Here is a 26,767-nt window from a genome sequence, read left to right as displayed (position 1 = left end):
AGTCAGCCGAAGTTAAAGCTGCCTTCCAGGCAAAATTCCAGTCAAGAATTGAGGACCTCAGTTGCCCCACAGACCCTTCTCCAGAAGCACTCTGGGAACACCTAAAAACTACCGTCCTGCAGATCTCTGAAGAAGTCCTCGGGTTCTCCACAAGGAAGAACAAGGACTGGTTTGATGAGAACAATCAAGAGATCCAAGAATTACTGGCAAAAAAGAGATCTGCCTACCAAGCACATCTTGCTCAGCCCTCCTGTCCCGGGAAAAAAGCAACCTTTCGCGCTGCATGTAGCAACCTCCAGCGCAAGCTTCGAGACATTCAGAACGAGTGGTGGACCAAGCTTGCAGAGAGAACCCAGCTGTGTGCAGACACTGGTGATTTAAGAGGGTTCTACGAAGCCCTGAAGGCAGTATATGGTCCATCATATCAGGCTCAGAGTCCCTTGCATAGTGCAGACGGCCAAGTGCTCCTCACAGACAAGGCATCCATACTGAACCGGTGGTCGGAGTATTTTCAGGTTCTCTTCAGTGCCAACCGCGTAGTTCAAGATTCAGCAATCCACCTCACCCCACTTCAACCGGTGAAAACAGAGTTGGATGAGATCCCCACCCTAGAAGAGACTGTTAAAGCCATCAAGCAACTGAAAAGTGGCAAGGCAGCAGGAGTTGATGGAATTCCACCAGAGATCTGGAAGCATGGGGGCACAGTACTACACAGCTCACTTCACAAAGTACTTGTCACCTGCTGGGAACAAGGCAAATTACCACAGGACTTTCGCGATGCAATCATCATCACCCTATACAAGAACAAAGGGGAAAAGTCAGACTGCTCCAACTACCGGGGGATAACCCTGCTCTCCATCGCAGGCAAAATCCTTGCCAGAATACTCCTGAACAGACTGGTGCCCACCATTGCAGAAGAACTCCTCCCAGAGAGCCAGTGCGGCTTCAGAGCTAACAGGAGCACCACCGACATGGTATTTGTTCTCAGGCAGCTCCAAGAGAAATGCAGGGAACAGAACAAGGGTCTGTATGTGACTTTTGTCGACCTTACCAAAGCTTTCGATACCGTTAGCAGGAAAGGCCTGTGGCAAATCTTGGAACGTTTAGGATGTCCCCCAAGGTTCCTCAGCATGATCATCCAGCTACACGAAGACCAGCGAGGCCAAGTCAGACACTGCAACGACCTCTCGGAGCCCTTCCCAATAGGCACAGGTGTAAAGCAAGGCTGCGTTCTCGCGCCAACTCTCTTTACGATCTTCTTTAGCATGATGCTTCAAAGAGCCGCAGTAGATCTAGATGAGGACGATGGTGTCTACATCCGCTATCGCACCGATGGCAGCCTGTTCAACCTGAGGCGACTAAAGGCACACTCCAAGACAATGGAAAAACTCATCCGAGAGCTACTGTTTGCTGATGATGCTGCACTCGTCTCCCACTCGGTATCAGCTCTGCAGCATATGACGTCCTGCTTTGCAGAGGCTGCCAAGCTATTCGGCCTAGAAGTTAGTCTGAAGAAGACAGAAGTTCTCCACCAGCCTGCACCCCAGGAAGATTATCACCCTCCCTGCATCACTGTGGGTGAATCAGTTCTGAAGACAGTCCAGCAGTTCAGCTACCTGGGGTGCATCATCTCCTCAGATGCCAAGATCGACAAGGAGATTGACAACAGGCTGGCAAAGGCAAACCGTGCATTTGGCCGACTGCACAAAAGAGTGTGGAGCAACAAGCATCTGAAAAAAGGCACAAAGATCAATGTTTACAAAGCGGTTGTGATGACAACCCTCATCTATGGCTCCGAATCGTGGGTTTTATACCGTCATCACCTGCAACTCCTTGAGCGCTTTCATCAGCGCTGCCTTCGCACCATCCTCAACATCCACTGGAGTGACTTTGTGACCAACACTGAAGTCCTCAAGCGGGCAGAGGTTACCAGCATCGAGGCACTGCTGTTGAAGACGCAGCTGCGCTGGGCAGGGCATATTTCTAGGATGGAAAACCACCGCCTTCCCAAGATTGCCCTGTATGGCGAACTCTCCACCGGCCATCGAAATAGAGGGGCACCAAAGAAGAGGTACAAGGACTCCTTGAAGAAATCCCTTAGCACCTGTCACATCAACCATCACCAGTGGTCTGACCTAGCCTCAGATCGCAAAGCATGGAGGCACACCATTCACCAGGCTGTCTCTTCCTTTGAGGACGCACGCATAGCTGGTCTTGAGGACAAAAGGAGATTGAGGAAGAATCGCACTGATACAGCACCAACCCCAAATCAGACTTTTCCCTGCAGCCGCTGTGGCCGGACCTGCCTGTCCCACATTGGTCTTGTCAGCCACCAGCGAGCCTGCAGCAAACGTGGACTACTGCACTCTTCTTAAATCTTCGTTCGCGAAGCCAAGCCGAGAGAGAGAGAGGATATTGCCACAAGGTCAAGTTCATGAACCTCTCATTCATTCATTCATTCATTCATTCATTCATTCCTCTGCCCTACCCTAAAAGTGGGTGCAGGGCAGCTTACAACATAAAATCATCAAACAATAAAAAGTACTAACACAACAAATAGCAATAACAGAAATAAGTGGCAGCAACAGAAGATAACAAAAACACATGCATTGTGTCAGGCAAGACTAGTTGGTATCCCAAGAGACTCCAGTGCCCAAATAATATCCCGTGTAGGATCTGACTTGCCGTATATTGCACCGAGCAAGATGACTAGAACAACCCATGCATCTGAAGTATGGCCTGTACAGTTTATTGGCTCATTACCTGAAGGCTAAAGCAAGGACAGCTAAATTGCAGCTTGGGAGCCACATGTGGCTCTTTCACACATATTGTGTGGCTCTCAAAGCCCCCCAACCCCACCCTCGTTGGCCGGCTTAGGGAAGGCATTTGTCTCTTTAAATCACTTCTCCAAGCCAAGCCAAGCCAATCAGCATTATGGAGAATGCATTTAAAGCTAAAGTTGCTTTCTTCCCACCTCTCTCTCCCCATCTATTTGTCTGCCTGCCTTCTATCAAACATCTGATATGGCTCTTATGTTAAGCAAGTTTGGCCACCCCTGGGCCAGACGAGTGAGTCAAGAGTCAGCTGAACAGGTATACTCAGTCTCCGCCCCGCCCTCCACTTGAACACCCAAGCTTATGGCAAAAATAAGATCAGCTAGTACCATCCCCACAAGGCAGGGGCATTCTTGCCAGTGAACACTGCTCCCTGCTGCCCACATCTATTACAACTGTCCTACTCACAGAGGAAGGCCAAGTTGTGAGAATACCCAAAGCAGCTTTCTGCGGAGTCAGACCACTGGTCTACCAAGGTCAGTCTTCTCTATTCCAACTGGCAGCAGCTCTCTAGGGTCTCCAGTAAATGTCTGTCTCATCACTTACAACCCGATCCTTTGAACAGGAGATGCTGGGGATTGAAACTGGGAACTTCTGCATGCAAAATGGGTGCTCTCCCACCGAGCCACATTTGCAGCTCTCCCAGACGAATGGGGCTGGCTGTTCACCATCATCATCGACTGGATCAACAAAAAGCATCCCTTTAGCTTTTTCGCATATCCCAAGGTATGTTTCTGGATATTTTGTAAGCTGCCTTGGGCACTCTGGAAAGGCAGAATATCAATATTTTAAGTCAATCCATTGTGCATTCTTTTGGCAGGCAGCCAAAGGCATCTAGGAGCACAACGGGTTGCTCTTGCCCAACCAAATTACTCCCAGCGAGGAACCAAAAGTTGCAACATGCGAGCCACAGTCATGGTGAGTGCATCGGAGGAAAAATGTGGCAGCGGCAAGACCCAGCACACTGACACAATGCACACATCGCTGGGCGTGAGCAGAAGAGGCAATGAAACAACTCCATGGGCTTCCTCCTTCCAGAATGTTTGTGGAAATGCCAGATGCTCCCAGTTCCCTACAACAAGGGGTCCCCAAGCACCAGGCTGTGGACCAGTACTGGGCCATGGCCTGCTAGCAACCGGGCTGCAGAGTGAGGCGGGACCCGGGCAGACGAAAGAGGCAGGGAGGCCCCAATCCAAGTCTCCTGCAACCTTAGCCTACCCCCTTATTTATAGACTTTACTGGGAGGGGGAGGCAGACTGGCCTACTAGAGCCAGTTTGGTGTAGTGGCTAAGTGTGCGGACTCTTATCTGGGAGAACCGGGTTTGATTCCCCACTCCTCCACTTGCACCTGCTGGAATGGCCTTGGGTCAGCCATAGCTATTGCAGGAGTTGTCCTTGAAAGGGCAGCTGCTGTGAGAGCCCTTTCAGCCCCACCCACCTCACAGGGTGTCTGTTGTGGGGGAGGAAGATAAAGGAGATTGTGAGCCGCTCTGAGACTCTGAAATTCGGAGTGGACGGTGGGATATAAATCCAATATCTTCTTCTTCTGCTGTTGCTGCTCCCTGGCCTCCTAGCGGGGAGGCGGCAGAGACAGCCCCAGTCTCCACCCCCCTTTTAAAGACCTCCATGGGGGGCAGGGAGGGAGGGCAGGCAGAGGGGGCAGCCTGGAGCAGCAAAAACCCCAGCGCCACCCCACACACACACTGGTCCATGGAAAAATTGTCTTCCACAAAACCGGCCCCTTGTGCCAAAAAGGTTGGGAACATTGGCCTACAACACCCATAAGGCAGCAATTTCCCACCAAGGATGCTGGGGAGTTAATTGGGACCTGCCCCTATCACCACCCCAGTTTGGCGTAGTGGTTAAGTGCGTGAACTCTTATCTGGGAGAACCGAGTTTGACTCCCCACTCCTCCACTTGCAGCTGCTGGAATGGCCTTGGGCCAACCATAGCTCTTGCAGGAGTTGTCCTTGAAAGGACAGTTTCTGTGAGAGCTCTCTCAGCCCCACGTACCTCACAGGGTGTCTGCTGTGGGGGGAGATGGGAAGGTAAAGGAGATTGTGATAGCTCTGAGACTCTGAGATTCAGAGTGAAGGGAGGGATATAAATCCAATATCTTCATCTTCATCTTCTCCTTCATCTTCATCTTCTCCTTCTCCTTCTCCTCCTCCTCCTCCTCCTTCATCAGAAGCTGGAATCCAAGGTCACAAGCTCTTTCAGGAGAGCGAACCAGGTTCAGAGCTCCCCCATGCTCCATTAGCTCCCCGTTCAGTTGCGGATCCCGTTCGCCGAGCTCAGAATTTCAGCCACAAGACTCCGCTGGCTTCTGAGACAGCCGGGATGACACAGAGGTGGCTGGGGAGCAGTTTGAAGGGCAGAGTCTTCCAAACTCAAGGCCCAGAGGCGCACAAACTCGCTGTGACGGAAGAGAGAGCTCGTGACTGGCAAATCTGCTCCCATTACTCCGGGCAGCAATACAAGCAAAAAAAAAAAGGACGTTTCCTAAAATACAGGACTGTTTTCGATGGCACGAGATCAGAGCGAAGGAGCCCTGTTGTCCCTGCAAATTCATTACATCACTTTTCACGGAGGGAGCCAACCTACTGGGTGCTACAAGGCCCACATTTGGTGACGAGGAAGAGCAAATATGACCATACAGTTATTTGACTGCTGCCCTTCTATTTTTAAAAAGTAAAGGCAGTCCCCTGTGCAAGCACCAGCCGCTTCCGACTCTGGGGTGACGGAAGACTTTTTACAGGGTAGTTTGCCATTGCCTTCCCCAGTCATCTACACTTTCCCCCCAGCAAGCTGGGGACTCATATTACCAACCTCGGAAGGGTGGAAGGCTGAGTCAACCTTGAGTCGGCTACCTGAACCCAGCTTCCGCCGGGATCGAACTCAGGGTGAGCAGAGAGCTCGGACTGCAGTACTGCAGCTTTACCACTCTGCGCCACGGGGCTGCGCTTCTGTTTTATGAGAATGTAATTAGCAGCCCCGTGGTGCAGAGTGGTAAAGCTGCAGTACTGCAGTCCGAGCTCTCTGCTCACAACCTGAGTTCGATCCCAGCGGAAGCTGGGTTCAGATAGCTGGCTCAAGGTTGACTCAGCCTTCCACCCTTCCGAAGTCGGTAAAATGATTATTCAGCTTGCTGGGGGGATACTGTAGATCAGGGGTCCCCAACTACCAGGCCGTGGACCAGTACCGGTCCGTGGCCTGCTAACAACCGGGCCGCGGAGGTAGGCAGAGGTGCCGCACTGCCTCTGGCTGCCCAGGACCCAGGCAGATGAAAGAGGCAACGTGGACTTGCTCTGAGGCAGGGAGGCAGCCTCGAAGTGAGGTAGAGCACCCCAATGCCCCTTCTGCCCACCCAGGACCCAATCAGCTGATCGATGGGGGTCTTTATATGGGAGGGGGAGGCAGATTGGCCTTCTGCTGCCTGACCACGTAGCGGGGAGGTGGCAGAAACAGCCCCAGTCTCCCTCTCCCCATTTAAAGACCGCCATGTGAGGCAGGGATGGGGCGCGGGGGGCAGCCTGGGGCAGCAAAATCTCCAGCAGCACCACCACCACCGGTCCGTGGAAAAATTGTCTTCCACAAAACCGGTTCCTGGTGCCAAAAAGGTTGGGAGCCACTGCTGTAGATGACTGGGGAAGGCAATGGCAAACCATCCTGTAAAAAGTCTGCCGTGAAAATGTTGTGAAAGCAACGTCACCCCAGAGTTGGAAATGACTGTCGCTTGCACAGGGGACTACCTTTACCTTTTTATTTAGAGCTCTGCTGGATCAGACCAGTCACCCATCCAGCATCACATCCTGTTGTCCGTGACAGCCAACCAGCTGCCTTAGGGAGCTGACGGACAGGGCCTTGAAGCCAAGTCCTTCCCCGGTTCTGCCTCCTACCATCGAGATTTGGTATTAACTACTTCTGGATGGGACGGTTCCCTGTTGGCATCATGGGTAGCAGCCACCGAGGGATCCATCCTCTGCGCATCTGCCTAGTCCCCTTTTAAAGCCATCTATGCTAATGGCCGGAACTACATCCACTGGCACAGCGAATTCCAGCGTTTCATTATAAGATCACATCACCAACCTTTCTGCCCAAAAGAAGAAAAGCCGCAAACAGAACTGGAGGCTCCTCCCTTTATATGACCAGTTCTCTGAAACTTACAAAACTGGAGGTTTCTTGCATGGGTTGGTTGCCTACCTCCCCCCCGCCCCGCCCGGCTCTAATCTGCTCCCATAGCAACAGTCTGCTCTCGACAAGAGCACAAGGAGTACAACTGCAGTCACCACACACCAGTCAGCAGAGAACTGTGGCGAAAAGCAAAGCAGAGGAACGGAGAGGGGGACATTCTTGCAGAAGGAAGAAAGGGTGTCGCAGGCCTCAGATTCAGCAGGAGCTCACAGGAGCACAGCTCCTGAACCTTTCTGAGGGTTCCCCCTCTCCCTCCCCGCCTACCTTCTCCACTGAATAGTAGGTGCAGCTGCATAACAATCCTTGGATTAGGAGAGCAGGCAGCCAGCCAGCCACCAGGAGCTTTGCCATGCCCCCAGCAGTTCTCATAAATCCCTGGAGAAGCCCACACGTCCCTTTCTCCACTTCTTATGTGATTTTGGATGGCAGGTGGCTTGCTGGCCTTTTGACTGGGAGGGAGGCAGCCCAGGAGAGCCCAAGGCGAGCGAGGCCTGCTTCAGCTGGCTGGATCTCTAGCCAGCCCAAGCAGGCCTCACTCACCCAGGGCTCGCTCTCTTGCATCAGGTTTCTTTGGGCGGGGGGGTAGCATATGCTAATGAGCTCCACCACCTATTTTCCTACAAAACAACCCTTGGGTGTTACAAAAACAGCTGTCCTGTGAGAGGTCTCAATGAAACCAGGGGTTTTGAGGCGCTGGTTAAAGGATGAGTGCTGTATTCTCTCTGGGGTAGATCTCAGCCTAAACACACAGTGTCTTTGCCTAACTGCAAAAAGTCAGTTTGCTTAAGTGAGGCTTTGGCTCACTGTGCATGCAAACAGTTTTGCTTCTAGGCATCGGCTCTTTCCTTACTTTTCCTCCAAGGAGAGTTTTCTCCCGGGGCCAACCCTGCCACTAGGCAAACTAGGCGATTGGCAAGTGCACCAGCCTTCTAGGGGCACTGAATTGGGCAATCCCCCACCCCCGTGACTCGGTGATGCTATCAGTGCGGGGGGGGGGGGGGAGAAGTTAGCCTTGCCTAGGGTGCCAGACAGTCTAGGGCCAGCCCTGTTTTCGCCTCACCCCATATGAACACACAAAGCAGGGTTATACAGAGCTACACTGTTGGTCTACCAAATACTGTACTGTCCATTCTGATGAGGAGGAGGAGGAGAAGAGGAAGAGATTGGATTTATACCCCACCTTTCACTCTGAGTCTCAGAGCAGTTGACCATCTCCCCATAACAGACACCCTGGTCATGAACTGGAGGACTGGCACATGAGACCCAAATAAAAACACCAAGAGAGCCAGTTTGGTGTAGTGGTTAAGTGTGTGGACTTTTTTGGGAGAACCGGGTTTGATTTCCCATTCCTCCACTTGTACCTGCTGGAATAGCCTTGGGTTAGCCATAGCTCTGGCATAGATTGCCCTTGAAAGGGCAGCTGCTGTGAGAGCCCTCTCAGCCCCACCCCCCTCACAGGGTGTCTGTTGTGGGGGGGAGAAGATATAGGAGATTGTCAGCCGCTCTGAGTCTTTGATTCAGGGAGAAGGGTGGAATATAAATCTGCAATTCTTCTTCTTCTTTACCCTTCCTGTCTGAACTCTATTATAGCACTTCATAACCTCTGTACATTTTGTACACATATCCAAAATACGGGCAGAAAAGCATTAACTGCAATGCAAACAAACGCGGAGATCAGATTTTGAAGTCATTTTTAAGGGTTCAAATGCGCTAGCAAACAAGATAATATTGCACTGCATTAAAATCATTTATGAGGTCCAAAACAGTAAGAACCACCAGAAAGTGAAGCAAGCAGCAATCCAGTTTAATGTAGCGGCTAAGTGCGTGGACTCTTATCTGGGAGAACCAGGTTTGATTCCCCACTCCTCCACTTTGCAGCTGCTGGAACGGCCTTGGGTCAGCCATCGCTCTCGCAGAGTTGTCCTTGAAAGGGTGTGACAGCTCTCTCAGTCCCACCTACCTCACAGGGTGTCTGTTGTGGGGGAGGAGGGTAAAGGAGATTGTGAGCCGCTCTGAAACTCTGAGATTCAGAGTGGAGGGCGGGATATAAATCCAATATCATCATCATCTCCTTCTCCTCTTGGGCCTAGTTCCATTTTAGGCAGCTTGCTTTAAAAGGTGCAGTCACTTCAACGAATCCCAAGAGGGTCCCCGGCCTAAAGGAAAGGATGGGGAGCATCTACTCCCACACAGCCAAATTTTATGCAGCTGTTCACAAGACACTGACCTTTAAAATGACAACTGGTTGCATGTGCAGATAGGGGGGAAATGCCAGCACACAAGCAGCTGATAACCCATCGGACTGCTTGTTCCTTAGAATAAGTGCCATGCCATAATCTACCCTGATCGCGCCTTTGGCTCCTTTGAGATCTCAGAAGGATGACGCTACACAACAGGTGTGGTGGTTTTTCCTCGCCACTGCCACAGTGTTGGGATTCAAGAAACGCCACCCCTCCAAAGTCTTAATGGAACAGATACAATCAGCAACCCCAGCTGCTGAAGGTCTGAAGGCAGGGCTTAGGAACATGTACAAATTCATCTTGGCCGGGGGGGGCGGTGGCGAGACTGGCTATTTGGGGGCTTCCCACACCGAGGTCGGTAAAATGAGTACCCAGCTTGCTGGGGGGAAAGCATAGGTGACTGGGAAAGGCAATGGCAACCCCCCCCCCCCGAAAAAGTCTGCCGTGAAAACGTCATGAAAGCAACATCACCCCAGAGTCGGAAATGACTGGTGCTTGCACAGGGGACCTTTCCTTTCCACATCACATTGCTTTTGTTTCTCCTTTTCGGAAACTCTGGGTCAAAGACAAAATATTTTATATTGCTGTACTGCATCTGATATTGCTTTTTCCTCCTTGCTTAATATTGCCTAATAATAAAAAGTCAGGGCTTTTTTTTTTGTACCAGGAACTCCTCTGCATATTAGGGCACACCTCCCTGATGTAGCCAATCCTCCTAGAGCTTACAGTAGGCCCTATCCTAAGAGCCCTGTAAGCTCTTGGAGGATTGGCTACATCAGGGAGGTGGGCCTTAATATGCAAAGGAGCTCTTGCTACACACAAAAAAAGCCCTGATTAAAAAAAATGATGGTACTCTACTGTTTTCCCACCCTTGCTTAATACTGTAACTCTGATTTCCACTGGATATCAAGGGCTTTGCTTTAGAATTCTCTGGCATTTTGGTATCTCTCTCAGGAAGTGAACGCTCCTGTTCTGTTGGAAGCAGTGTTTCCTTTAGGCTGAGTTAGTGTGAGCCAGCTCACAGTTTTTTAGCCTCCAGCTCACACATTTTTCTCTTAGCTCATGAAAAATGGCCCCAGAGCAAACTAATTTATGCAGTAGCTCACAACTTTAATGCTAGCTCACAAAGTAGGATTTCTGCTCACAAGACTCCACAGCTTAGAGCAGGGGTGTCAAACGTGTGGCGTTGGACTGAATCAGGTCCCCAGAGGGCTCCTATCAGGCCCCTGGGCAACTGACTGTCATCTGCTTCCTTCTCCCACTGTCTTGCTTCCTTCTGCATAACAGCTTGCTTTGCAAGGGTTGCTCAATCACACAGGAGCTACAAAGCAAAACCTCTATTTTCTCCATTAGCTGAGGCGCCTCCCTTGGGGAGGAAAGGGGGGGGAGGCAGAGCTTGGTTTGCCAGCCTCTCTCAGTCGCACAGCAGAGCTAGTGAGCAAAGCCTCTCTTCCTTCTATTGGCTGAAGCTCCTCCCCCCCCCCTCCTGGTCCCCTGGGGAAGGACAGAGCCAGAGCTTCCTTTGCCCATTTCCTGGATCCCATGGGGAAAACACAAAGAAAGCACCTTTAAGACCAACAAGTGCTAATGTTTTAAGCATGTTTTATTTTAAGTATTTTTAAAGTCTTTAATTGTGTTTGTCTGTGTCCTTTATACAGTTTATATCTCTGCTACATAATCTTAAACAGGTACACATACGGCTGAGCCCAACATGGCCTGGCCCGACAAGGTCTCATTTATGTCAGATCTGGCCCTCATAACAAATTAGTTCGACACCCCTGGCTTAGAGGGAACATGGGTTGGATGATGGGGTTACCGTCCACACTGACAACAGAAATTTATTCTACAGCCGAAGTTGTTTTTCCAAAGGCGTGCAACGAGAGCCATGAGTCCAAACGCACAGCTGTAATGAACCCTCTTATCTCTCTTCCCCTCCATGGTAGAATTTGCTCACTTCAAGGTAATAACAGCCACTTTCAGTTTGCAGAGGAGAATCAGAGAAGTATCATTACCCACCCTCCCCCCCACCCCCATCTCTGCTGAAAACCACATCCCTTGTCTCCCAACTCAGCAAGGCACGTCTCGTCACAGGACAGAACTCTCGATGTGCTGGTAAGGATGTACTTTTCCAACCCATGCTTACCAGCAGCGAGAGACTGATGCGGACCAGGGCCCTTGTCCCTTCCGATCCTCTTACTGCTTGGAGAGAAAAGTACGTGTCTGCGAACGCAAGCAATTTCTCCCCATTGCATTGCCCCCTCCATTCCCCTCGAGAGGCATAATATTTAGCCTGTACATACAGATTCATATCTTCAGAGCGCTTACACACACATCAGTTAGTTAATGTGTCACCTGGCAGAGTATTTTGAAGATTTACCTTCACAGCAGAGCCTTATTTCATGGGGGCAGGCAGTCTTTTCTGCACCTGGGAAATGGTGCAGCAAAGCCCTCTGCTATCTTTTGCAGAGATAAGGTTGGGGCCAGGCTGGTAATTAGATGGGAGACCTCTGCCAAAAAAGAATGCGGTGTTCGAGACGGCTTTAATTTGAACGGTGCACTTTGGACAAGATGAAGGTTCAGGACGCATGCTGTCAAAACAGCAGATGTGGCACAGCAGTCTAGGGTACGAGCTGTAAGCCCCCACGGTAAATCTCTGTTCCATCTAAGCCAAGGGTGGCCAAACTGTGGCTCAGGAGCCACATGTGGCTCTTTCACACATACAGTATTGTGTGGTTCCTGAAGCCCCCACTGCCCCGTTGGCCAGCTCGGAGAAGGCACTTCTCTCTATAAATCACTTCTCTGAGTCAAGCCAGCTGACAGCTTGGAGAATACATTTAAAGTTAAAGTTGCTTTCTTTCTACCTCTCCCGCCTTCTCCATTTTCCTTCCTACCTACCTACCTCTGACATTCATGTCTTGCAGCTCGTAAACATCTAAAATTTATTCCATGTGGCTCTTAAGCAAGTTTGGCCACTCCTAATCCAGGCACAAATTTCCTGGGTGGTCCCAGACTATTCACCACCCTGCAGACCTCAGCACTATTATCTTTAATATGGGAATGGTTCCAGTGACCTCAGAGGGTATTCATTAAGGATTACACTGTAGTGCAGGGGTGTCAAACATGCAGCCTAGGGGCCAAATCAAGCCCCCAAGCAACTGGTTGTCATCTGCTTCCTTCTCCCTCGCTCTTGCTTCCTTCTGCATTACAGCTTGCTTTGCAAGGCTTGTCCAATCACACAGGAGCTACAGAGCAAAGCCTCTATTTTCTCCATTGGCTGAGGTTCCTGCCTTGGGAAGGAAGGTGGGAAGGAAGAACTTGCTTTGTCAGGCTCTCAACTTCACAGCAGAGCTACTGAGCCAAGACTCTCTTCCTTCACCCTCCTGGTCCCCCTGGGGAAGGAAGGAAAGAGCCAGAGCTTCCTTTGCCCACTTCCCCAGATCCCATGCGAAAGATACAAAGAAAGCACTTCAAGACCAAGTGCTAACGTTTTAAGCATGTTATAAGGGGTTTTTTTTAATAAAAATCTTTAATTGTGTTTGTCTGTGTCCTTTATAAAGTTTATATCTCTTACCTAATCTTAAATAGGCACACACAAGGCCCAGCCCAACATGGCCTGGCCTGACAAGGTCTCATTAAGTCAGATTTGGCCCTCATAACAAATGAGTTTGAAGCCCCTACGTGTAGTGGTTTTGAAAGGTTCTATGTAAAAAAACATGAAAAGAAAAGCCTTCGTATTTGGTTGGCCATTGTCTGAATGCTGCAATCTGACTTTTACTTACTCCAAACATTATGAACAAACCAAAGTCCGTTTGTGATGGACGCAAACATTGTCCGTTGCCAGGCTCACGCATTCCTACTTGCCTCCTCTTACTTGAAGGTAGCAAAACTGGCCAAACTCTCCAACAAATTCCCATCAACTGTGATGTCCTTGACAACCTAAGGCAAATTTTCTTTCCCAGCAAATGGGATTCTTAACCAGAATTAAAGAAATTCCACATGCTAACTTAGGGCAACCCTACAGATTAATGACCTCCAAAATGTCATAAGAACATAAGAACATAAGAGAAGCCATGTTGGATCAGGCCAACGGCTCATCCAGTCCAACACTCTGTGTCACACAGTGGCAAAATTTTTTATATATATACACACACTGTGGCTAATAGCCACTGATGGACCTGTGCTCCATATTTTTATCTAAACCCCTCTGGAAGGTGGCTATACTTGTGGCCGCCACCACCTCCTGTGGCAGTGAATTCCACTGCTATGTCCTATTGCTAACATCCTTGTTCTTGCAAATGGAGGGTCCTGACTTCCTTGATTGGGTCGATCCATCTCCTGTTGGCTCTTCCTCGTTTCCTCCTGCCTTCAACTTTCCCTAGCATTATTGTCTTTTCCGACGACTCTCCTCTTCTCATAATGTGACCAACGTATGAGCCAGTTTAATCATTTTAGCTTCTAGGGAGAGGTAAGGCTTGGTTTCGTCTAGAAACCACTTCTCTTTCTGGTGGCGCACGGTACCTGTAGAAGTCCAACGCCACATTTCCAATGAAAGAAACCAACCTAGGTTTATTAAGGCTTTGGCATTCAGACGGCACAATTTACTGGAACGAGTTGAAGGTTTGCATTTTGGCACCCTGCACAAGTGAAGGGCGGGGGGACGATAGAGGCAGTGTGAGAACTTAGCAATTAACTCGGTTCTCGCCTGCCAAACAAACTCTGGCTTGATTCTGGTGCCTGAATGCTCTCTCCAAGACTCTCCAAGTCTAGTATGGGATAATTACCATTGTATCTCTCCTCTAATGATCTCGGTCCAGGGCACATGGGGTTGATCAACCATCACTCCGCCTCGGTCTTGGCAGACCTATTTATGTTTCGAAGCTGGGACTCCATCAAGTGCGATCGGAGCATTTTATTGGGCCAAAAACACAACTTGTTTTTAGCGTAAAATTCGTTTACAAGAAAACACGCGCTGATGCCTGGGTTTCTTTGCAAGCAATTCCATCTGCTATGGCCGTCCTCCAGCAGCGGAGAGCGCACTTTATTCGTTTCAATTATTTCTTAGCTGCTTCTCCACAAACTGCGTTGGAAGTGGATTGCAACAGAAACATATTTTACAAACAACAAGAAAACCCCTCAATATCAACGGAATCCATTCAGCCAATAACACGATAATGTAACAGCAAGGTCCAACAACTTCAGCACGCATGTACGGCACAACGGTACAAACAGCACAGGCAAGGCCAAAACGAACAGAAGTTATGCCAGGCGGAACACAAATCGCACAAAACCAATTAATAAGATGCCCTGGCTAAGAGCCAAGACATTTTCGTCTGGCACCTAGAACTTCAAAGGCTCGCTTTGCATGCCAAAGCTTCTGGATTTCTATCCCTAGAATCTCCAGTTTAAAAGCCCAGGGCTGCTGACTCGAGACGCTGGAGAGCAGCTGCCAGTCACCGGAGACAGCATTGGTGAAACAGAACAATGGTCCAAATTCAGTTCAACGCATTCAGAAGGCAATGTCTTGCTAAGTTGCCGAACGCGTATTTCCACGAAAATGCTTTGGAGCCATCTGGATGACAATAATGTCAAAATTAATTGGGCATGTCACTTTCCCCCCAAACTTCCTGTTTAAAAAAAAAACCAGAAAGATGCATACGTGTGTGTGTGTGTGCATGCACTCACACACACACACACACACACACACACACATATATATATAAACAAAAGAACCTTACCAGAAATAGAACAGCTTCATAATTCTAGTTAAAGTCAATAAGCAGCAATATCTGGCACATGCTCAAGGCTCTGAACGACAGAGGCAGGGAATAACACAGGAAAGATTTCCGTGAGCTTGCAGAACCCAGAGCACTCTGGGAAAAACCACCCAGCCTCCCTTCTGCCAAGCTAAAGCGACTTCCTCAATCCCTACTGCGATGTTCAGCTGGTTTTAAAGCAAAACCACCCGCTGCCCCCTGAGCCAGACATCAAATCCCCTGTCCTTCTAACTACTTTGCTAAAAATGCCATTATCTGAGCTGTCAAGTCCTGGCAACTCTGCTGAAAAGGACAGCAGACTTGTGCAAAGTAAGGCTCAGAGGGGCAGGGAGAGAAATTAGGAGGCCCTTCCCCTTGTGCCAGTTGTAATCTCTCCTCCCCTCCCCCTCTGTTCAGTCTTACACAGGTTTTAAAAAAAGCTGCTGCACCAGGTCTTAACAGAACCTATGCGTACATCTTCTTTTTCACCATCCCTTCCCTGTGGCAGTTAAGCGCCTTTTAGCATTTGGCATTTTCCCTTCTCCCACCTCCCTGTAAAGGGCAGGAAGGTGGGGGGAGAACAAGACAACATCCACTTCCCCCTTTGCCCCTCAAACAATGGCTTGACATTGAGCGAGCCGTGATGAAAGCGGATGGGCACAAATAATTCTTGTAACATGGGGCAAAATACCAGGAAACTGGTGCCCCTTGTGACCTGACAAAAAGAGACATAGGCAGACGGCTTAAATGCTTCTAATGTAACTGGAAAGCTGCGAATCACACACAGGCGTGCGCGTCACAACACTGCAGAGAAAACCTTTTGGGAATCTAAGCAAGAAAGGGCGGGTTGACGGCAGGCAAGGAAACTCATAGAGATATGTGGACCTTTCCAACTAACAAGTTCAACAACTCTCAAGAGAGGCTTCCTGGCTAAAGTAAACCAGTAAGAGGTTTTGGTAAGAAATGGGCTAGATAGGCCCCTCCCCCTATTCTGCTTCAAGCTCACTCTCACTCCTAGCCATCATAGTCTTCCACGCTGAACAGGAAATGGGCGAGAGTACTTCCTGTTTTTGGCACCACTATGCAAATCTAAAGACCACACAAGCATTTCCCCAAACATCACAATTTCCTTTGCATCGCATTGAGAGTTTTGTTTGTGTGGGAGAGAGAATTCAGAAAGAAATAAAACTTGCACAGCAATCGTTTTACGGCCACATCAGGCCCAGTTGAATCTCGTACGCTAAAACGCTTTTTAACTCCATCCTGCATCGCTCTGGAACCATGAAACAACACAGGAAGGGGCTACGGCTTAGTGGGAGAACATCTGCTCGACAAGCAGAAGATCCCAGGTTCAGTCCCCAGCATCTGGAGTTAAAAGGACCAAGTAAAAGAAGTGATGTGAAAGACGTCTACCAGAAACGCTGGAGAGTCACTACCAATCTTGAGTAGACGGTATTGACCTTGATGAATCAGCAGCCTGATTCAGTGCAAGGCAGTTGTCATGTGCTCAACACGAACAGTCACCTGTTATTCCATGTGCAGAGGCAGTTAACCCAAACAACTGGTGCTCCTTCCTTCAATAAAAGGTCCTCTGCCCTTTTCAACTTGCTCTCCTTGGAGGAAGACCTGAGCTTAAAAACAGCTCTGCTCTATGCCAGCTCATTTGGAAGTTACACTGCACTCAACAGGACTTCCTAGAAACACAGACAAAATTGTTTCAGAGCATGGCTGTGTTGGTCTGCAGTAGAATATTAGATCTTTGGTCGAAGCCCATGAAACAAACCGACGAACCCAGGCATGGGTTAGCAATGTACTTTAAGCTTGAACACCTCTGTCAAGCCTCAGCATTCTAGGTTATGAAGCGCCTTTTCAGCCAGTTTAAAATCTGGCCCAGAGACAGACCTTTTCGACATCTAGGTTCTTATAAGGAAATCTTCAAAGAAGGCAAACAAGAAGCGTGAATCACGTATAGAACATATCTCCCAAATTACTCATCTGGGAGGCAAGCAATATGGATGACTAAAGAATCGGAGAGAAATGGGCCAGATCCCAGACTCTGGCCAAAGACAACCGGTGCAAGAAGTGTCTCTGGTCTGTTGTCAGGGAAAAAAATCACAAACGAAACACGGCAGGCTAAGACACTGGGTCTTGACGAGTCCCACAGCACTGTGGGTAGATAAAAGATACAAAAGAAATATCCTTGGCAGGACAATCATGTGGAAGAGCTGAGTAAGGAACCAAAAAAGAACGATGGAAGACAGGAAAGTTGAGTCCTCTAACCTCAACCTTTGAGAAAGCAAAACCCAAAAGTGCTCCTGTTAAGAAGCACAAACAACATTAAAGGGATAACATTTAAAATTCCCAAACCAAAAAAACATGGTTAACAAAGGAAGGAACTCCACTATCCTAGAGTAGCAAGCAATATGCAGCAACGAGGGCATCTATCCCCATGCCAACTACATGTGAGTAGCGCCCTAAGTCAGCCGAGGGCCTCAGCCACGCCCCAAAGACAAAGCCTCAATAGTTCCTGTTACTCTTAACATTTGATTTTGGAGAGCCTGGCTATACTGGGCTAACAATAAGTTTTATTATTCATCACATTCTTATAGCCAGCTTGCGTAAGTTTATTGTTCATTACACTCGTAAACCATCCTGGCTCTGAGTAACACAGATGGAATAACCCTGCTTTGCCTTCACAATAATCTGGCGAGGTAGGCCCGGCTGAGACGTAGCAACTGACACGAGGTCACCCCACCCTGTTAGCGACCTCAATGAGGAGGGACTGGAACCTGGGTCCCAGGTCAACACCACCCATTGTTCTACAGTGGATCAACAAATCCCAAGAACACAAAGAATTACCCCTTCCAAACATACTTGGTTAATAGACAAGTTACTCATATGCTTCTAAGCACACAAGCAAAGAGAGTATCACAATGGGAAGGAGACATTATTGGTCACTGATTCCAAATAATTCAGGATCCTTGACTCCCTCTTTCAAGCAAAAACCCATAAAAAGATTAAACCATCAGGCGCTTCGGTTTTTACAAGAAGCGGGAGGAGGAGATTCAATTTATATCCCATGGTTTGCTCAGAGCAGTTTACAATCTCCTTCCCTTCCTCTCCCCGCAACAGACACCCTGTGAGCAATACTCCCTCTAAGCTGGGGAGTCTTGTGAGAAAAACTCTACTTCGTGAGCTACTGGCATTAAAGTTGTGAGCTACGGCATAAATTAGTTTGCTCTGGGACTATTTTTCTTGAGCTGAGACAAAAATGTGTGAGCCAGAGGCTAAAAAAAAATTAGCTCCCACTAATTCAGCTTCAAGGGAACATCGCCTGTGAGGCAGGGGGGGCTATGAGAGCTCTTTTGAGAGTCAGTTTGGTGTAGTGGTTAAGTGTGCGAACTCTTATCTGAGAGAACCAGGGTTAATTCCCCACTCCTCCACTTACAGCTGCTGGAATGGCCTTGGGTTAGTCATAGCTATCGCAGGAGTTGTCCTTGAAAGGGCAGCTGCTGCTCTGAGAGCCCTCTCAGCCCCACCCACCTCACGGGGTGTCAGCTGTGGGGGGGAAAGGTAAAGGAGATTGTAAGCTTGACTCAGAGAGAAGGGTGGGGTATAAATCTGCAGTTGTCTTCTTTTTTTGAGAACTGCTCTTGAGAGAACAGCCCTGAGAAGAACTTATGACTGGCCCAAGATCACACCAGCAGCTGTTTGGAGAAGTGGAAAATCAAACCTGGTCCTCTTACATTAGAGTCCGCACTCTTAACCACTACACCAAACTGGCTCTCACCAACAGACCACAGTATCTCTCAACATGTCCATAACTTCATTTATTATTTTATGGACTTAGGGCACTGCTTGCAGAAAATCACCCCGCAGAAAAAGGGAAACACAACCAACATCTCTTAACACCAGCATAGTCTCCAAATGGCGCAATCAATTGGTAAGAGTCAGCCCCCTCAGAAAGGTACAAGACACTGCTTTCTGAGAAGAGTATTCTTTAGGGAAAGCACAACTGTCTTGGATGAGAGGAAAGAATAAGAGAGAGTGTGTATGTTTCTTGATCTGCAAGCAGTTTGATTTCAAGTAGTCCCTCATGATTTCCCAGTGTTCGCAAAAAAAGACACTCATATGGCAGAAGCGGCAGAAGCATATTTTCAAAAAGTCACGGACTGGCTACATCCCAGACAGCAACTGCCTGCAAAACAAGCTGTAAAAACCACTAAAATGTTCGTTCAGTGTGGCTTTTAATAGTCACGGGGACAAGCAAAGCATTTGAAGAACACAGATCAGCACACGCACTGGGTGTTAATTTTAAGCCAGGATGCAAAGGCCACTTGCTTACTGGTGTACACACACGCACATACATGTGCTCTCTGAGTAACACATGAGGGCCTACAGCAGGGGTGGCCAAATTGTGGCTCAGGAGCCACATGTGGTCCTTTTATACATATTGTGTGGCTCTTGAAGCCCCCACCACCCTGGAGAAGGCATTTGTCTCTTTAAAACACTCTCCAACCAAGCCAGCCAGCAGCTTGGAGAATGCATTGAAAGCTGAAGTTGCTTTCTATCCACCTCCCTCCTCCTCATCTATTTGTTTTCCTTCATACCAGCTCTCTAACATCTGATGTTCATGTCCTGTGGCTCTCAAACATCTGACAAGATGAAGAAAAAAAAGAAAAAGAAAAAGAAGACTACTACAGATTTATACCTCGCCCTTCTAAATCAGAGTCTCAGAGTGGCTTACAATTTCCTTTACCTTCTTCCCCCACAACAGACACCCGGTGAGCAGTGTTCCCTCTAAACTGAGTCAGCATGAGCTAGCTCACAGATTTTTAACCTCCAGCTCACACATTTTTGTCTTAGCTCAGGAAAGATGACCTCAGAGCACAATAATTTATGCAGTAGCTTGCAGCTTTAATGCCAGTTGCTCACAACTTTAATAACAGTAGCTCACAAAGTAGAATTTTTGCTCACAAGACTCTGCAGCTTAGAGGGAACATTGCCTGTGAGGTAGGTGGGGCTGAAAGAGCTCTCACAGAAGCTGCCCTTTTTAGGAGAACTCTTGCAAGAGCTATGACTGACCCAAGGCCATTCCAGCAGCTGCAAGTGGAGGAGTGGGGAATCAAACCCGGGTTCTCCCAGGTAAGAGTCTGCACACTTAAACAGTATACCAAACTGGCTCTCTTTATTCTATGCAGCTCTTATTATTAAGCAAGTTTGGCCACCCCTGGCCTACAGCATATAAAACCTTGATGCACAAAGAAACCATGAACTGTGAGGAACCCTTTACAAAACACAGTTATCCCGCGTCTTAATGTATCACAGCTTTAGTAAAGTTAAGGTACACCGGGATTTTTGGTTTTCAAATGAAGAAGGGTAGGTTCTTATACCATGCTTTTCTCTACTTTAAGAAGTCTCTAAAAGCATTTTACAATCACATTCCCTTCCTCTTCCCACCACAGGCGCTTTGTGAGGTAGGTGGCGCTGAGAGCATTCGGAAAGAACTGGGGCTGGCCCAAGGTCACCCAGCAGGCTTCATGTGAAGGAGTGGGAAACAAAACCCGCTTTTCCAGATCAGAGTCCACCGCTCTTAACCACGACACCATGCTGGTTTTAATGGACTATAATGTACAAGCCAGAAAGGTAGCTTCCTCATGAAAGTCTTTTTTTTAATTTAAAAAATACATATTCCACAGTAGCATGCATGGATATGAAAAACAGCTATCCAAGCCAACATACAACCCAGCTCAATAAAACCTGGAATTCTCTAACTGGAAAATGACATCAACCCAAAGAATCTGAGCAGAAGAATCCAGGACAGGTAGCCTGTACCCGCTCTGTTTGTGAATCGCTGCCTGACCTTAGGCAGGCACTTTGCTTCGACTTGATGCTCTCATTCTGCCCCTACAAAGAGCTACTTTGGTGTAGTGGTTAAGTGTGCAGACTCTTATCTGGGAGAAACGGGTTTGAGTCCCCACTCCTCCACTTGCAGCTACTGGAATGGCCTTGGGTCAGCCATAGCTCTGGCAGAGGTTGCCCTTGAAAGGGCAGCTTCTGGGAGAACTCTCTCAGCCCCACCCACCCCATAGGGTGTCTGTTGCGGGGGGAGAAGATATAGGAGATTGTAAGCCACTCTGAGTCCCTGATTCAGAGAGAAGGGCGGGGCATACATTTGCAGTCTTCTTCTACTATAGGCGCCAGGAACACTTCCCAGCCTCCAAAATAGGTTTAGGAGGCCTGGATTATCCCTGTACGGGAACTGCTGCACTCTTCCAAAGCAGTAACAAGGCTCAACTCTACTGTGGCACAACAATAATGTTCACTACAGGGTAGTACAAAGATGAAAAGACAAATAGTACATACATACATACATAAATAAAATGGTGCGAAGGAAAGAATCTTTAATGGTTGTGTAATCCCTACGCGTTTTGCTATAGTGTATACAGAGAACAAAGCATCTGAAAGACTCCCCCGATGAAGCTGCATGCAAAATGTGTAGGTTTATACAATCATTAAATATCCTTTCCTTTGAACTATTTATCTTTTCATCTTTGTTTTGTCTTGGTCCGGCCCCCTCTATTCTCCATCCACTACAGGGTAGTACAAAAATTCACTAGAGGAGGAAGAGGAAGATGATGACAATATTGGATTTATACCCCGCTCCATACTCTGAATCTCAGAGTCTCAGAGCACCTTACAATCTCCTTTACCTCCCCTACCACAACAGACTCTGTGAGGTAGGTGTGGCTGAGAGAGCTCTCCCAGAAGCTGCCCTTTCAAGGACATAGCTATGGCTGACCCAAGGCCATTCCAGCAGTTGCAAGTGGAGGAATGGAGAATCAAACCCAGTTCTCCCAGATAAGAGTCCACGCACTTAACCGCTACACTAAACTGGAAGAGTTGGACTCATACCCTGCCCTTTACTTGGAGTCTCAGAGCAGCTTACAATCTCTTTTCCCTTTCCCTGCCCTTCCCACAACAGACACCCTGTGAGGTAGGAGGGGCTTAGAGAGAGCTCTTTCAAGAACTACTCTTGAATAGAATTATTTCGTCTTTCCCTTTTAATTTATACAATGTTTTGGTAACATCACGCACAATATAAATACATTCCCCATCTCCCCAAGTCTTGAAAAGGGGGAAGCACAAAGTTTCAAATCAAGAACACATTACACGCAGGCAAGCAGGGAGAGCAGTCAGGTACATATCTAAAGGACTGACCGCTTCTAAACTTTCTTTCGTTCTCATGGTCTGTCAAGTCATCAGGACATTCTGGCTCCTCACCTATACTCACTGAGCCAACGAGAACAGTTGCGCACAGATGAGCAAAGAGGTTTGACTCCAAGGCAGAAAAGGAACACTTTGCTCACACTTCATGTGGGTGTCCAAGAAACGCTGACAGCACAGCGTCTCTCACTTCAAGGGTCTCCAGGATTCTCCCTCCCCACTTTTTGAAACGAGGGATACAGAGAAGACTCTGGGAAAGGATTTATTTATTTTATTTATACGCCACCTTCTTCTTGCCAATAGAGACCAAAAAGGGGTGGGGGTAAACATTGTTTTATCTCACTCTTCAAGCACAACAAGGAAGGATAGAAGCAGCGGAAGATGTTATGTGCCAAGCAGTGTAGCAGAAAACCATGACTTGACCAAGAGCATCTCCAATACAGAGAAGCAGAGAAGAGACTGAGTTCTTTGAAGTCCAGCCAAGATAGCTCTGGGGCACTTTCTAGGACTGCATTTCACACACTCTTCTGTTCCCATCACTATTTAATTGGTAGCCTGCTAATGCTCTCCACTCACACACAAGCGAATCCTCAAAATAGTTCTGGACTTGATTCTCCATGAACAATCCACGATTACGTTGGATACCTCAGAAAAGGTATCTGTCTAAACAGGTCTGGCCATACCTGGGTAAGACTTTGAGAATCCACAGACGCAACCTTCAGCATCATGATTAAAAACAGCAAGCTATCAATGTAATCCAACCAGATACAGCTGCAGGGCACCTAAGAAACCCATCTTGCTGAAACCAAGAAGGTCCAAATCCTACCAAAGCTCAGATGAGGATCCTATGCATGCTACCTTTACGGGAAAAGGTGGGATTATGAACTCAACCATCCAGACACGGTTTGGAGGCACAAAATACTGATCCCTCTTGCTGGAGCCAAACAGATTAAGATCTGATCAGCACCAGGATAGAATGGTAACACTATATACCAGGGGTGGCCAAACTTGCTTAACATAAGAGCCACACAGAATGGACATCAGATGCTTGAGGGAGGGAGGGAGGGAGGGAGGAAGATGGGGAGAGAGGTAGAAAGAAAGCAACTTTAACATTAAATGCATTTTCAAGCTGCTGGCTGGGCTTGGAGAAGTGGTTTAAAGAGACAAATGCCTTCTCCAAGACAGGGCAGCGGGGGCTTCAAGAGCCACACAATAAGTGTGAAAGAGCCATATGTGACTCCCGAGTCGCAGTTTCACCACGCCTGCTATATACGCTGCCTTAAATGGAAGAAAGCTGGGTTCTGGATGTAAACATCTAGATATGGCTGGAGGGCACTTTAGAAACCCATCTCACTTAAGCTGAGAGGGCTGGTTGTAATCAGTACCTGGATGGGACCCCCTTCAATAAATCACTTTGAGTTCTATAATGGAGAAAATGGCAAAGTAACAATCCTGATACAGCTAAAGGGCATACGGTACCACCTCCTCACTGGATCTAAGCCAGTCTGGATTTACCCAGCTGCCAGGACAGAAAGAGAAACCACCTAGGAAACTCCATACACTCCTAGTCCAGTTCCATGACAGAAGAACAACAGGCAAACAGTATGAACTCATACAGGAAATCGAAATGAAGCCTTCCACAAATCAGCAGTCTTAATGCAGTACATTTGACCAGATGGAACAGGAGGCAATCCACTGATCCCTGGTCTTAGGGAAACAAAGGTGTTTGGGCACTCTGAGCCAGATGGAGGGGTTGGGATGCCATGTTCCAGGTGGGAACTGGGGATCCCCTGGAATTACAGCTCATAACCAGACTACAGAGATCTGTTCCCCTGGAGAAAAGGGATGCTTTGCAGGGTGGACTCTTTGGCATTGTATCCCACGGAGGTCCCTGTCCTCCCCAGGCACCACTCCCAAATCTCCAGGAACTTCCCAGCCTGGACGTGACAATCCTATGGAGGGGACTAAATTCCCACCCACCCCTCTCCATTTCCAGGCTAAGAGTTGCAAGCAACTGCCCCCAGCCAAACACTCAGCCAAGAGAAGGTTCAACAGGCCCCGCTTCAGAGACAAAAATTACCTGCCTACCATCTTCTTCTCACTCTGACACAGAGAGAACTCTAACCTTTTGTGTTATACCTCTGAGGATGCCAGTCACAGCTGCTGGCGAAACATCAGGTTCTACAATACCAAGACCATGGCCAGAAAATTGACAACTAATAAAAAACTGGGGTTGTTTGCCTTTTGCTAAAACTGAGCAATGGGAGACGAGGGGGGTGGTGGTTAAAGACCCACCTCCAATTCAGACTTTCCCACCCAGAGAAAAAGTCAGTTCCCCTTTTAGTTAGAACTTGGGGGAAAGGGAGAAAGTTAAATAGCTCCCCCTTTCCACACTCCATTTCAAAGCTAGTTGAATACTAAGCAATGGGTTAAGTACCCCCTCCCCCTCTCACCATTCACCCACGGAGCACCCCCAGTCTACCCCTGAAGTGGGGTGAGGGAGAGATACCCCTCTGCCCAATATTTAGCTAAAGGAGAACACACACACCCTCAATTCCTACTTCTTTGGTGAGGGGAGGGGCTTAACCTTCTTCCCTTTCCTACCCTAAATGCTGCCATTCTCCCTATATGGATTCTTTCCTGGGAAGGATCCAGATATCCTAGTTGCCCCCCCTTTCATACCCCCCTCAATTCCTACTTCTTTCAGCCCCCCAATTCCTACTTTCAGCCCCCCTCAATTCCTACCTTTTTCAGCCCCCCTCAATTCCTACCTCTTTCAGCCCCCCTCAATTCCTACTCCTTTCAGCCCCCCTCAATTCCTACTCCTTTCAGCCCCCCTCAATTCCTACTCCTTTCAGCCCCCCTCAATTCCTACCTTTTTCAGCCCCCCTCAATTCCTACCTCTTTCAGCCCCCCTCAATTCCTACTCCTTTCAGCCCCCCTCAATTCCTACTCTTTTCAGCTCCCCCCTCAATTCCTACTTCTTTCAGCCCCCCAATTCCTACTTTCAGCCCCCCTCAATTCCTACTTCTTTCAGCTCCCCTCAATTCCTACTTCTTTCATACCCAATTCCTACTCCTTTCAGCCCCCCTCAATTCCTACTTCTTTCAGCCCCCCACAATTCCTACTCCTTTCAGCTCCCCCCTCAATTTCTACTTCTTTCATGCCCCCCAATTCCTACTTCTTTCATACCCCCAATTCCTACTTCTTTCAGCTCCCCCCTCAATTTCTAATTCTTTCAGCCCCCCCCCAATTCCTACTCCTTTCAGCTCTCCCCTCAATTTCTACTTCTTTCATGCCCCCCAATTCCTACTTCTTTCAGCTCCCGCCTCAATTTCTACTTCTTTCAGCCCCCCCCCCATTCCTACATCTTTAATACCCCCCACTGATTTTGCTAAAGGAGAACAGCCCCCCTCAATTCCTACTTCTTTAGTGGGGTGGGGGGGCTTAACCTTCTCCCCTTTTCTCAGTTAACCCTAAATGCTGTCATTCTCCCTACATAGATCCTTTCCTGGAAGAGACCCAGAAATTGTAGTTGCCCCAACCCCTTTCATACCCCCCACTGCTTTTTTAAAAGAGGGGGTCACAATTAGCTCGGCGCTTTTCCTTCAGCCCTGAGGGCGCGCTCCCGTTCCTCTCCACGGGGGCGCGCGCGCGCTCCGGCCCTTTCTCCCTCCCCCCACCCCCCCCACCCCCTCCGGCACCCGCCAAGGACTCCCCAACGTTCTTTTCCCACCTCCCCCCGCGGGTCGCGCGCAGACTGACCGTTGCTGAGAGGAGGCGGCGGCGGTTGATGGACTGAGGCGCGCACGCTCGGCTCTTCTTCGCCCTCTCTCGCCTCGGTCCCGGCACTTCTTTCCCCGTCGCCCCGCCTCGGGCGGCTGACTAACTTTGACCCCCACCCTCCCGCCACCCCGCCCGGGTTTCCCGACTCCTCCAGGAAAAACCGTTTCCTCTTTTCTGCCTCAGCCCCCCCCGAAAGCGGAGTCAGAAACCTGCCCCTCCGCACCGCTCGGAGTCCAGAAGCCGGCCCCTTGCGCCATTCACTTAGCGCAGCCTCCTCGGCGGCCGCCGCCTCCGGCAGCGTAAAAGCCGTCGTGAATACCGAAGGGAGACTACAAAGCCCAGAGGGCCTGGCGAAGGTGAGTAGAAAAAAAAAGCGGATGTGGCGGTGGGCAGGAGAGATGCATCCTGGGAGATGTGGTCTTAACGGGAGGAGAGGGTCTTACGCTTCTCGGGACCTAATTGGGTTGATAAAGGTGGGGTTGTCTATGTTTGGGGGGTTTTGGTGGGGGAAGGAAATGAAGAGGGGGTTGATGGAGGCGGTGGTCGCCTGGATTGTGTCAGTGGCGCATTGCTGAAGGAAAGTGTCGCGCGCTCGAAACTACAACTCCCAGGGTCCTTCGCGCTTCCCGTTGAGCCAAGCAGCTGTGCCGCGGGCGTCTCGCTCACCTGGGGCGCAGCTGGAGGCGGGGGCGGGGCTCTGTGTGATGCCTGGCGCCAGCTCCGAGCTGCTGGA

At 48.9% G+C, this 26,767-nt stretch overlaps 1 protein-coding gene across 1 annotated transcript in view; it reads right to left on the bottom strand.

The window, feature by feature from the left end:
- Positions 1-26,045, bottom strand: part of CAPN15 (calpain 15) — a 178,761-nt gene extending 152,716 nt beyond the window's left edge. Inside the window, exon 1 of the mRNA XM_060260829.1 lies at positions 26,014-26,045. The gene's annotated coding sequence lies outside the window, so the exon portion shown is untranslated. The remainder of the gene's footprint in view (positions 1-26,013) is intronic.
- Positions 26,046-26,767: the final 722 nt, after the last annotated feature.

Source organism: Heteronotia binoei, chromosome 20 (genome assembly GCF_032191835.1).
Source record: "Heteronotia binoei isolate CCM8104 ecotype False Entrance Well chromosome 20, APGP_CSIRO_Hbin_v1, whole genome shotgun sequence".
NCBI lineage: Eukaryota > Metazoa > Chordata > Lepidosauria > Squamata > Gekkonidae > Heteronotia > Heteronotia binoei.
This window is presented reverse-complemented; position numbering and strand designations above follow the sequence as displayed.